The sequence below is a fragment of the Alligator mississippiensis genome, chromosome 2 (assembly GCF_030867095.1).
Source record: "Alligator mississippiensis isolate rAllMis1 chromosome 2, rAllMis1, whole genome shotgun sequence".
Lineage (NCBI taxonomy): Eukaryota > Metazoa > Chordata > Crocodylia > Alligatoridae > Alligator > Alligator mississippiensis.
Genome location: NC_081825.1, coordinates 75,019,384 through 75,032,549, shown reverse-complemented (window position 1 = coordinate 75,032,549; position 13,166 = coordinate 75,019,384).

Here is a 13,166-nt window from a genome sequence, read left to right as displayed (position 1 = left end):
AAAGACTGAGGGAAATGGGCTTATTTAGTCTAGAGAAGAGGAGACTGAGAGGGGACTGAATAGCAGCCTTCAACTATCTGAAGGGTGGTTTAAAAGAGGATGGAGCTAGACTGTTCTCGGGTGTGACAGATGACAGAAAAAGAAGCAATGGTTTCAAGTTGCAGCAAGGGAAGTTTAGGTTGGATATTAGGAAGTTACATATTAAGAAGAATTTTCTCACTAGGTAGGTAATAAATCACTGGAACAGGTTACCCAGAAAGGTGGTGGAATCTCCATCCTTGGAGGTTTTTAAGACCCAGCTAGACAAAACTTTGGCTGGAATCAACTACTTGGGGATGGTACTGCTTTGAGCAGATGACTTCCTGAGGTTCCTTCCAACCCTAACTTTCTATGATTCTGTGATTCTATGACTCATGGTGGCAGATGCTGTATGGAAAGGTATATGATTTTAAAAGGAAGAAGCTTATGGAGAAGGTCTGAGACAGAGTTAAGGAGAAATCACATCCTCTTGTTACTTCAACCAAAACTGCAACGCTTCCTGAAGAGACATAAGGAGAGCTATTCAAGTGCTGGAACCAAAAACATATGACAGGCTCATATCCACGACTCTAATGCAAAAACTCCCCCCTGCAATTAATTGAAATTTCATATTTAAGGCTTTATGCCTTCTGTACATGAAAGTGATTTTTGAATGAACTGGGCAAGTCCCTAGAGTTTTTGGTTCAGAGTTGAGAACTAACCTAATTCTCAGAGGGTGCACCTACACATGCTATTAGTGGGTGCTTGTACATGTGATGGGGGTTTAGTTCTCCCTAAATTGAAATGGTAGGTTTTTAATTGGTGGGTTTTTAATTGTGTTGCTTAAAAACCCACCGTTTCCATTTAGGGACTTCTGTGACATTACGTTATGTCACAGTGCGCCACAGCCCCATCAGTTCACCCGCCTCCCTCTCCCTTCTCCCGCAGCCTCCACCAAAAAAAGCCACATTGAGTGGCCTGATACTTTTTTTCCCCGCAGAGCCTACCTGCTTCTCCCGCAGTGAGAGGGGTGAGTTGCCAGTGGGCTAAATGGTCCCTGAATTGCAGGGGACTCCGGTGCTTTCCTCTGTGGCAGTGCTGCCCCCAGGCAGCAGCTGCCCACTAGGACCCCACTCTGGGTTTCTAGTGCCCTGTGCACCATTGCACTTTGTTATGTAGCAAACTAAAATACCTCAGATGGGATCCTGTTATGTAACAAAGTCATTTAAAGTGAAATATGCTGCTGAACTTGTACATCATCACAAAAAGTGGAATAAGTCATCAAACATGTAAACAGCAGTGTCATTAAAGCAGTGCAAAAGGGAAATTAAGCCATTTTAAAGGCTGATTTTGTCATGTGTACAAGCATGACACAATAAGCTGCAGTGCAGTTCACAGCAATTTTATTGCTCCCAAGCGCAGCGTTTACATGCATGCCTAGGACTGCAGCACGTTGAGCTAAGGCGGTGCAGCCCTGGCTGGCCAGGGGTCCAGAGGGTCATCCTGTCAGATTGGAGCTGCTCAACCCCAGCTCAACATGTTCTGGAGGGGCTGGTTGGGACACGAGGATGCTAGAGTGTGGGGCTAGTCAGCAGTACTATCCTACAGCTAAGTTAATTAGTTTACTACAGTCTAATAGCACCACATGTGTAGATTGTGACACTTTACTGTGGAGCTAATTAGTTAACTACAGTAAAGTTCATGTGTCGATGTCCCCAGGCAAACATGAACTTGGTTTGAACAAGACACTGGTCGCATAAAGACATTACAAAATACCTCTGAGTGTAAGCAGATGTTTACTGCATCAGATGCATCTGAAATCGCTTTGGAGAATGCAGGATGATGAGAATAGATAACATCGACTGTAGGCACCAAAAAAAGAAATAATTTATTCTTCCCACCCCCCACCCCCAAGCCATCAGATGGAGTAAGAAAGTGAAGTGCTATTAAAATATTCCAGGCAATATTTTGCTTCCTAATTTACCCACACACATAACTCATTCTTATTCTTATTCTATTTACAGGTGTATGGAACTCATCAGCTTCACCTGATAAACCTCAGTTGGCTTCATTCACCCCTGAATGTGCTATCTTCTCTCTCCCCTTTCCCCCAAACTGTAGAATTTTTGCATACTTGTAACTACTCTTACTGATTACCCAGCCCAGGCAGTTTCTGTAATGCACTGCAAGGAGACAAAACAAGGACTGGCTAGAGACACACCTTATAGTGTGAACGGTACACTACAAAGACTTAGTCCTGCTCTACTTGAAATCAAGGGAGAATTACCCACAATTAAGGGAAAATTACCCCCAATTTCAGCTTTAAGTATTACTGCATTTCAAATACATGTGACTGAAGAACTGTGAGATAAACTAAAACAAACCAACAACACCTGCCCCACCTCCCCGCCTCCCCCTCTCCCTCCCCTTCCCCAAAGTTCACTTTACTATCCATTAGACCACTTCAGAAAATACATACTTGGAAGTGTAATTGTCCTGGGGGCAAACATTCAATGTCCTTTAAAACTTTTGAATGATTTCTTGGTAAACAGTGTCTTGTCTTGGGCCATGGGATCAAGGCTTCACTGCCTGCCCTGGAAACACTTAATGCCTCCAATTGGCTGGTAATGTTAGGGTTCCAGCTGATTAGACAATTAAACAATAACTGATGGCATATTGTCACAGTACTGAGTGTCTGGTTATCCTGTCATCCCTTCTGGGGTATGGGCTGGCAAATGGAACAACCTGACTGCCTCCAATCACTGGGTCTTCAGGATAATGGTCCTGTTTGTCTGGTGTTTTGCAAAATTCTGCACAGATTTTACAAAATCTACTGGATTCAGAAGGGAAAGTCAAATTTCCGCTTCTTTTGCAGGCAACAGATTGGGAATGCAGGGAAAGAGCTTCCTCTCCTCCCATTGAAGAATGCAAGGTTTTTCCTAAGGAGAACATCATAGACACTGTGTTCCAGAGGTTATTTTTTTAATTATTATTGGGGGGGACGTCTAGGAAGAAAACACTACATTAAGGCTAGCAAGACCATTGGGCATTACTATTTGTATAGCCAGGAAAAATGACAACTGAACAACAATAACTAATAAAACAAACAATGTGGGAGCTTGACAAAGAAGACACAGCTGCCCTACATATGTATCTTTGGGACTCTAGCAGCACACCTCAAACTCTATAACAGACTGACTGAACCAGATTTCTATCAAGTGCACATGGTTCCCAACCATTACTCAAGTAACCAGGATTATTAGAAATTGTCTTTAAGACATGAGAACAGAGGAACATTCTCTGTTTCTTTATAGGCCATTGAATGTATCTATTGGCAATGTGCACCCCCTGAGATTGGTTGTGCACCCCCTGGAAGTGCCAGCTGCAAAACCAGAAGTGCTGGCTTGGTGATCAGCCACTGGGGGACCTCTCCCATCCCCCCAGTTGGCAATTGGCTACTGGGGGATTCCCGCCACACCTGAGCAGCAGTTGATGACAGGGAGAGCCCCCTCCTGTCGGCAATCTGATGCCCCCCGCTCAGACTCAGGAGGCACCATTCACCCATGAATGTATCCAAGGTTTCTTGGAATTCATGTCTGTGAGCTGGATTCATGGGTTTCTGGTCCTGCATCCTGTATTGAGTGAGCACAAGTGCTTCTCACAGTCTACATTTTACACATGAATTCAGTTTCCCCAGACAAGTCAGAAAGCAGTGATGCTATTTAATATGCATAGGAATGATGATGTAGATTTTGGGCATGTTCAAGTACATTTTTACCTCCAGAAATCAGTGAAGATGAATCTGTTCTAAAGGCAGGTTAACTGTGAGCAGAAGCAGCAAACCCACCTTCAACATTTGCTCACCTGCACCCATGCAATAAGAGAAATTTAGCAGTAGCAATTTTCTTTGTGGATGCTACACAAAGAGAGGACACAGGTGGGCCTGGGAACAAAGGCTTCACTGATTATTGTCAGAGACAGCCCAGGGGAAGGTGAGGAGGGGGAGGGAACAGCTCAGTGCTAGGGTGGAAGAGAGAAGCTCCGGACTAGACTAGATCGCTACCCTATGAGAGAGAGTAAGTGGGGTGCTGCAATGCTCCATAGGATGTCGGTGGAACGCAACCTACCAGGAGTCAGGATGGGATGTGGTACAGATGTTCATTACAGCGCTCTAACTGACAGAACTGAAGTATAATACCACATCCATACAGGGTTATCTTAGAGTGGGATCCACCACTTTTACAGCACTCTGTGTGCCCTGACCATCTGTTTGGTTATGACTGTAGAGCACTTTCTGCATGCCTACTGTACAATAAGTGAAACTTCTGTAACTGGCCTTTGATTTCAGATACAAATCTTTTTGCCAGGTGCTAAAGGAAGAATAACTACAAAAAATGATGTAATTATGGAGTAGGGCCCAATTTGATGAAAAAAGATGTTCTTCTCCGTAATAGCTGCCTACATTCTTGCTACAGAAATCCTTATTTAAGTCTTTTGTAATACAGAAACTACACATGTAACTTGTAGTTTCAGAAAGCTGGTATGGATGGAGAATATAAAAATAGTTGTCTACACAAGTTGTGTATTTCATATATGGGAGAATATGACCTTCATGACTTACTTGAAGCTTCACTTCTCATTACTTATGGGTCATTCAATCTGTGATAGAAATAAATTATATTGTTCTGTTGCCCTTTGTTATGTTGCCCCTTTGTAAATAGATATTTTTCATTGACCTGACATATTTGTAGCAATAATGTGTTTTCAAGCTATAAATATTGATGGAGCAAGGATGTGAATGTTTGCGCTTTGAATATTTGATCAGTTCCTCAAATACCTATGGAATGAACATTACCATCTTAAGAAAGTAATAGTTCTTCTATGCATCCCCAAAAGGACAGTTCATGCTTCAGGGGATTTAAAATCTCTGTTATTAAATGACTTGTTTTTGCTAAACCAATTATTTAATTTTGAGTGGTTTTAGGAGAAAGAGAAGTTCTATTCTGAATCTTTATTACAGTGTACGTTATATATATGACGAGGATTACAAATCAGTGGAAATGGGGTGAGACCAAATAAAACCCAGTTTATTGTACACTAATGTTAGTTAGTCAGTATTAAGATCTCCTATTAGAATCCATAAATAGACCCAAGCTTTTCAAAATATCAAGGTGTCTGTTACCTAATGTTTAGTGCAAGACACACAGGCACCAACTGCCCAGAGCAAGTTTTAGTCCTGACTAAGCTACAGACTGTGAAGGTTTGACAAGACTTTTGACCTCCTCATGCCTCAGCTAACCCAGCTGTGAAATTGATAAAAGCAATTATGTAAAAACAAGACCTCACTGGAACACAGATGCTGCCTCTGAGCGGGACAATAATATGGGTGAATAAATGATAGAAATATGAAAAACATCAAACTCTGTTGAGGTTTACCATATTAAAATGGAAGATGTTTAATTTCAAAATTTGAGTTCTCATACATTTGTATACCAGAGGCTAAAATTAAGCAGAGTCTATTGAAATACATGTCTACCTCCTTCACAGGAAGTACTGAGCCAGCCTCTGTTTGCAGCCTCTGTTTGCAACGAGGTCCAAGGAAAATTGAAATTTGATAGCTACAAATTTTCGGCTGAGAAGCAGGGGTGGGCCTGGAGTGGGTATGGTGGCCTGCTTCCACTTCTCCTTCAAATCAGGCTGCAGAAACTTCAGTGGAAGACTTTTTTTAAAGTCCTTGGAGCAAGTTGGAATTACTGACCTCTCAGTACCCACTCTCTTCCCCTCCATAGCCAATGACACCTCTCCTTCCCTCCTCTCCCAATCCCTCCTGCTGCACCTATCACTGCCACTTTCACCAGCTGACTTGGGGGCAAGGGGACCCTCCACAGATGCTCCTGATCCACACCAGCCTGGTGCACAGGGAGTTGTGTTCAGCTAGGGACAGTGGCAGTGGTGGTAGGGAAAGTTCTGTCCCTTCCTAGTCATTTCTCACCAGCTTGGAAGCAGAAGCAGGAGCAGGGAAGGGAACAGCCAGTTATCATCACTATCCCTGCAATATTACTCAGGTCACATGATAGTATGTCAGCTCCTTAACTGGATGGTGACAACTTAAAATCTTTCCTAATAACATTCTTGGAAGCTTTTCTGCTAATAAATGTCAGTTTGATTTACCTGAAATTCAAGGAATTTGACTTACCTGGAATACTATAAGTTATTGAACAACTTTACATGGTTTAATTGTGGACAACATATTTTATTATTTGAGCAGCTCTAAAAACACCTTTTTCATTTAAGACATCTTCCATTCAATAGACACTACAATTTGTGCATCATACTCTATAATACATCACTCATAAAGATTTGGCACACAAAAGCAAAAGGTTCCTATTCCCTTGCAGACATTTTCAACTAATTAATGCAATCTTCATAATAATGTGGGTTGCTATTGCAGTAGAAGCTCTTTGATAAAAGAAAACTTTTAAATGCCAGCACTATATGTCATGTATTTACCACCGTCTGATAATGTCACTATCTCGTCATTATAACCTTTTATAAGATCCTGTATACAGACAACTATATCTTTTATTTTCAGCAATGGAGAAATCTTAAACAGTGTGGTTGAAGATACCATGTAAGCATACATAAATTTTGAAAAGACAAGAATTATTAAGGTTAGTAGCCATAGTAATACTGCATTAAAGACCAGTCCAAAAACATCCACCCTAAAATGTAAGTTAGCCAAATATTAAGACCACTTTCAGTAATGTGACTTAATTGTGGCACTGAATCCTCTTTCAAGACAGGCTGAGCACATCCACAATCATCCTACAGGAGTGACTTTAGCCCATTCATGGATCCAAAAAATAATTTTAGAGAACAAACACATTCCACATTTTCTCTATAACCTTTTTCCTACATAATTTATAAAACACAAAATTACTATGAATCTCTTTATTTCAGCCCAGAAAAAGGATTTTCAATTTGAGTATTACAACCAAAATAAATGAAAAGGGTACAGGTACATTCCATTCAGAAACTAGTCATTAGCTTGTCTCAATTTTTCCTTTCATATAATGCAATCAAGAAGCAGCTGCAAAGATGAGCGCTTGAAAGGAAAAACAATAAAAAATTATCTATCCTTTAATCCTGCCTCACATCAGATACATTAAAAACAAACAAATAGCACTATGAAGATAGATAAATTACACTTTAAAAATTAGCTTTTCTTCTTTCATATCCTAAAAAAATGGCAAGAAATGGTAATGGAATAACTTGATTTTAAGCCTAAAATCCTCGCACTACTAACACTGCAAAAATTGGATAGCCTTTGAAATCTTCCCTCACCCTCATGTCATTTCATACCTAATGTTATGGTATATATATTTTTTACATCTCAGCTAATAGTTAAAGCTACCATACTTTTATAAGGTTCTTTAAAGCCAACAGGGGGAGGGAGGGTAAAAGTTGTCAGGGGGTGGGGAGACATGGACCTTTGGGCTAGGGACAGACATTCAAAAAGCCTCCGCTTGAATTGATTCAGTCTTTGCAGGTGGCTCAAGCCAGAAACCCGGGGCCACTAGAGCTATCTTCCTTCCACAGGGAAGCTGAGCTGGGGTGGCCAGGCCCTGACAGACCCACCCCAATGACTCCTTGACAGCTGGGGTTTCCAGCATGCAGGATTGCCCAAAGACAGAGGGGAACTCTTCACCCTCCTCTCTCTCCCCCACCATCTGTGGGGCTCAGAGGGGGGCCCTGTTCCTGTTCAGTGTTGGGGAGGCTCTTCTCTCTTCTCCTCCCCTCCCTCTGGTGGGGTGGGGAGGGGGGCTCTGTGAGGCTGCCCAGCCCCAGAGGGGTACTTTTCCCTCCACTCCTCCCCCTGGCCCAGGCAGGGGAAAGCTCTATTCCATGCTAGGGGGAACTCTTCCCCCTCTTCCTCCTCCCCCAGAGGGGCAGTGGGAGTGTGGTGCTCAGCTGAGCAGGGTGTGAGTGTGTGGGGTGTGAGGGAGGTTGGGTGGTATAGGGACCCCTACACACTCCCCCCATGGCATGCAGACCCTGCTGTCTGACAGCAGAAGTAGGTGGGGAGGTCAGGGTGCTTGTGCCTGGTACAGACGAAGCTCCAGCCAGCACTGCACGAGGAAGGGAGTGGAGCCTGCCTTCTCCCTATGGCTCTGCTCCCTAAGCCTGAAGCTCCAGCCCTTGGAGCAGGGGAAGCCCTGCACAGAACCAGCTGCTTCCCCCAGTCCCCACCGTGCAGGGCCCCACACTCTGCCAGGAGTGGAGGGAGTCCTGCCCCCTGCTTCCCCTCAGAGCCCAGCATGGGGCTTTCCTGCTGCAAGTGCAGAGGTGCAGGCATGGTGCAGAGCCATGGGGACAGAAGCAGGGCAGGCGGTGCGGGGCTGCTCTCCTCACCCCCAGAGCAGCACTAGATGCATCTATCATGGCTCTGCACTGTGCTTGCAGATCTGCACTCACATGGGGAAGCCTGCAATGGACTCTGCTGGGAAGTGGGGGCCAGGCTCCCTTCAGTTCTGGCACAGTGTAGGGTCCTGCACAGCAAGGGCTGGGGGAAGCAGCTGGCTCCATTGTGGGGCTTTCCCCACTGTAAGAGCTGGAGCTGCAGGCTCAGACTCAGGGAGCAGAGCCACAGGGATAAATGAGGCTCATTTCCCTCTCCCCATGCAGTGCTGACTGGAGCTGTGCCTCCACCGGGCACAAGTATCTTGACCTCCCTGTCTGCTGCTGCTGTTGCCAGGCAGCAGGGGCTGCATGCCATGGGAGGAGTGTGCAGGGGTCCCTACAACCTCCCTCATACCCCACACACCCACACCCTGCCCAGCTGAGCTCCAGGGTGGGGGGAAGGAGGATAAGGGGGAATAGTTCCCCTCAGCATGGAACAGAGACTCCCCCTGCCCCCTGCCCCTGCTTTGGGGCTGGGCAGCATTGCATGGAGCGCCCCCCCCCCCCCAGCCCTACAGCAGCTGTGGGGGAAGGGGAAAAGGAGGAAGAACCCCCTTCCAGCTTCTCCCAAAGTCCCCCTCCCCACCCTGGGAGGATAAGGAGGGGGGAAAGTCCCCCACAGCACAGAAAAGAGCACCTCTTCCAACTCCATGGGGCAACCTACCCAGCATGGCCCCGTTAAGGTTAAGGAGGCAGGGAGAAGGGTTAATTCCTCCCTGCCTCCCTCCCTTCCCTGCAGCCAGAATCTGCCAGCTCCAGGGGTCACTGCTGCAGCCCCCTCCCCTCTGTTCCCTGGCAGACAGGCTGACCCCAACCATGGTGGGGAAGGAGGGAAAAATGAACCCCCTTCCTGCCCACTTTGCCTTAACGGGGCCATGCTGACTGGTATCTCCGCTAAGGCTGGTCCCTGCTCTGGCTACAGAGCAGAGTGGCGGGGTCAGCCCTGTGGCTGGAGCAGAGAGCCCCACCCAGCCCAAAGAGCATGCTGGGATGCTGGGGGTGTCTGGTTTATCTTAAACCAGGAACGGATCTGGGACAGACATTGCATAAACCAGTTTGAGTCAAATCAGTTAAGTCTGATACTACATTCAACCAGGTTTATCTCAAACCAGTTTTGGCCATTTTGAAACTGGTTTATGTGCACTAAACATCTGTTCTGTTACAGGTTTAAACCAGTTTCTGATCACTTAAACTGGTTTATATGTAATGTCTTTCCCTAACCTTGAACACAGCCTTCCTGCTGAAATTTGCAAACCTCTTAACATGCATTGTTTTAACAATAGGACCTTCAAATTGATAAGTGATAAGATTGGCAGCTTTTTGCTTTTCTCTTCACAAACTGCTGTGTAGTTTGGTCAGCACACTCATAAGCAGGGTCTTCTGTTCATTTTGAACAGCTTGCTGCAAGAGTTCTATACAAGACAAAGGAGTAAAAATTGGCACTAGATATTTGTGGCTTCCAGACCTCTTTTTTTTCCCTTTTTTTAATGCAGAGATGGACTTGAACCAAAGCCCCAGGCTCAAATACCATACCACTTTGAATAAATTGCAGATCTGAATCTGATTTTTATGGCTTTAGCCCATTTTTCCTGCTGCACCTAACTCAAAAAGTATCCAAACAGTCTGTGTACTATTCAGAAAGAGGATCTTTTCTTCTCAGGTTAATTGACATATCATTCCAAAATAACTCTCTGAGATTATTAGTCCAGTTATTATAAAGATATGTAATATTTCAGTAGAGAAAGAATAAAAGCCTGGGTACTGGCCACAAAAGTAGGCATGGCTTTAGAAACAATTTTAAAGGAAAAAAAGTATTGATGGACCTAGAGATAAATGAAAACAGGTAATATACAATATGGGTTTAGTTGGATTGTGTCAGACTAAACTATTAACTTTTTTTTTTTTACAAGAAAACTGATTTTCTAGTGAAAAGATATGCAGTAGATCTCATTTCTCTGTGCTTCAATTAAACATTGATGTATTACCACATGGGAAATTATTAAGCTGCTGACAAGGAAATGTGACACCCTCCATGCAAGACAATTGTCATGTGCCTATAGTTGTACTACAGCTTTCTAGTAAAAATGGGTCAAAGAATTTGACACGGAAAGCAATGTATTTTTTTTCTTGTTTGTTCTGAAAAATGGCTGAATTGAACTTTCAAATAAAGTTGTTAATGATTGCAAATAGCATTTACATTTATTATGATTGTAAATGACTTTGCTCTTTGTGCCATCTGTGGTATATCACAATGTTTGCTTTGTATTGAAAATGCATCATAGCCCCTGCAATTCAAGGTATATTTGATTCTCCAAACAATAAACGGAGTTTCAAAATAAAAACATAAGATACCCGTCTTGGTTCCTTGTGATTTATTTTCGTACTGGCTTCAATAGGGTGGGGGCTAAGGTCCACCCTCTTTGTTGTATGGCATCAGACAAGCACAGACATCTAGATAAATAACTAAAATACAGTACAGATTACTCATAATCAATATAATATAAAACTAATTTCCTTCCCCAAAACGTTATAGTCCTGTAGAGATTATAATGAAAAAAAAATTGAAACTTTCTGAGAAATAGTAATGAAAAGAGATGTAGGCTTCAAGGTTTTTCACCCCTTATTTTGCATTTCTCATAGTAAAATAAATGTTATTTTCTTAGGAACTTATGTATGTTCTGAAGTAGTATTTAAAATTCAAACAGTTATTTTTATAAGTAAGAACACTTGATGAAATGGGACATAAGAAGAAAAAGATATATAGCTTTGTTAAGGAATGGCATGAAAATGAACACATTAAAAGCTGTCATGCCTTGAGTTCAGATTCCAAAGCATTCATTTTATTGGATTTGTACCTTGATAAAAGAGGGCTTCATCGGTTGCTGACAACATTCCAACATGACCTCTGACATGCAGAGAAGTACACTCTAAAATTTCACCAAATACTTAAGCTAAATGTTTAAGTTACTGTTAGGGTAACAATATTTGGATCTTAGGGAGCACTGGATGTGCAGCTGAATGAAGGCTTCACCTGTGGCCTAGCAAAAGCTGCTGACCACAAGGCAAAATGATATCTAAGCCAGCCATTTGCTTATGCTAAGTAACCATCTTAACTGTGTCAACCATTTTCAAGTAAGTCTGTGTGAGTTTGTGTGCTATGAATGAGGTAAAGCTTAAGGAATGTGGAAGATGGTACAACCTGAGACTAAAAAAATAGACTGCAATGTGAAAAACACGTAACTGGTAACAGGATCCAAGATGATCATCTACAAAAAGGTGAATGGTGATTGATGAAGAATCCTCCAGAAGCTTCCAGATTTTGGTCAAAGGCCGTCCATTGATTGAAGAGCAGGTGTTAATGTCTTAGACATGTGCTTATAGCAAAAATGTATGTAAATGAATGAAATGCATAGGCAACTCCACGCTAATGAAGCAAACTGTAAACAGAGATGGAGTTTGAGATAGGAGGAGAAATGGGTGGAGCAGGAGGAGGAACAAAGGTGGAGTGAATGTCAATGAACCTGAAATAAAGTGTATAAATGTAAAAAGAACTATTGTTTGAGGCTGCTACCCGTGTTCATAGACTGTTGCGAGCAATGTGTGCAAGTAGTGTTTGCTCCCTGTCTGCTCTGGCTAATGAGTAACAGGACCCATGAGCAATTGGATCATTGTCTCCATAGTCCATTAGGCGCCGCATGGAGTCAGGGTCTAACAGTTATATTTTTAAAAGTAGAATAATTCATAATTGTTCCAGACATAACTTACATTAGTCAAATTAAAATTAAAATGAGAGATTCAGAAGAAAAATCTGCATGACTGATGATAAACTTCATGTCAAGATGTTCATTTAATAGTGCTTTCTCCTTTTTGTCAGATATAAATGAGTTGTTCAAGTTACATATCAAAAATTTAACTCATGGATATTTAGGGAAGAATTCTGTTTCACTTCATGCGCCTGAATGGCAGTTATCCAGCCATAGAAGTGGCCTTTTTATTACTTATACACACTTTGTAATACCGTTGCTTTGTAGTATGGGCACATTTACTATCCCTGCTATGCTTGGTAGGCCATGCAGTGGCTGGTTAGGTACCCAAGTATGCAGGTGAATTTGTAAAGGTTAGTACCAGTACCTGAGCATAACTGCCAAAAGAGCTACTACCCTCTAATGTTTTAGGTCAACAATGACTAAATTAGGCTTGATTTTATCTTTAAAGTGCTATCTTTAAGATCCAGTATCTGAGGCCCTTTCAGAATTTGTTAGTTTAATGTATCCCTTTGGCTGCAGTATGAAATTCCTGTTTCTAACACTATTTTTGTGGCCATTTTAAGTGAAGGCCAAATACAGTAATTTTTAGGTTCCTAGTCCCTGAATTGAAATCTACAACCCTGAGCGAGGCACCTAGCTTTCCAGTACAGTGCATGAGAAGAGTTAGGCTCCTCAGAATGACACCCAAAAGAACCAGCCTACTGAACAGATATTTTATCATAAAAAGTCATTGTATAATATACAAAAAGAGGCTCAGATATGGGAAACAGATTCTGGGACTCTTCCACTCTCAATAAGTATTGTCATCAGTGCTCTAGTCATGTTCATTTCTTCTAACTTAATGAATCTTGTATTATTTTTCTGATCAATTGGACATCTTCACTTCAAGGAATCCAAAGTACCTTGCCTCAATCACCTAGA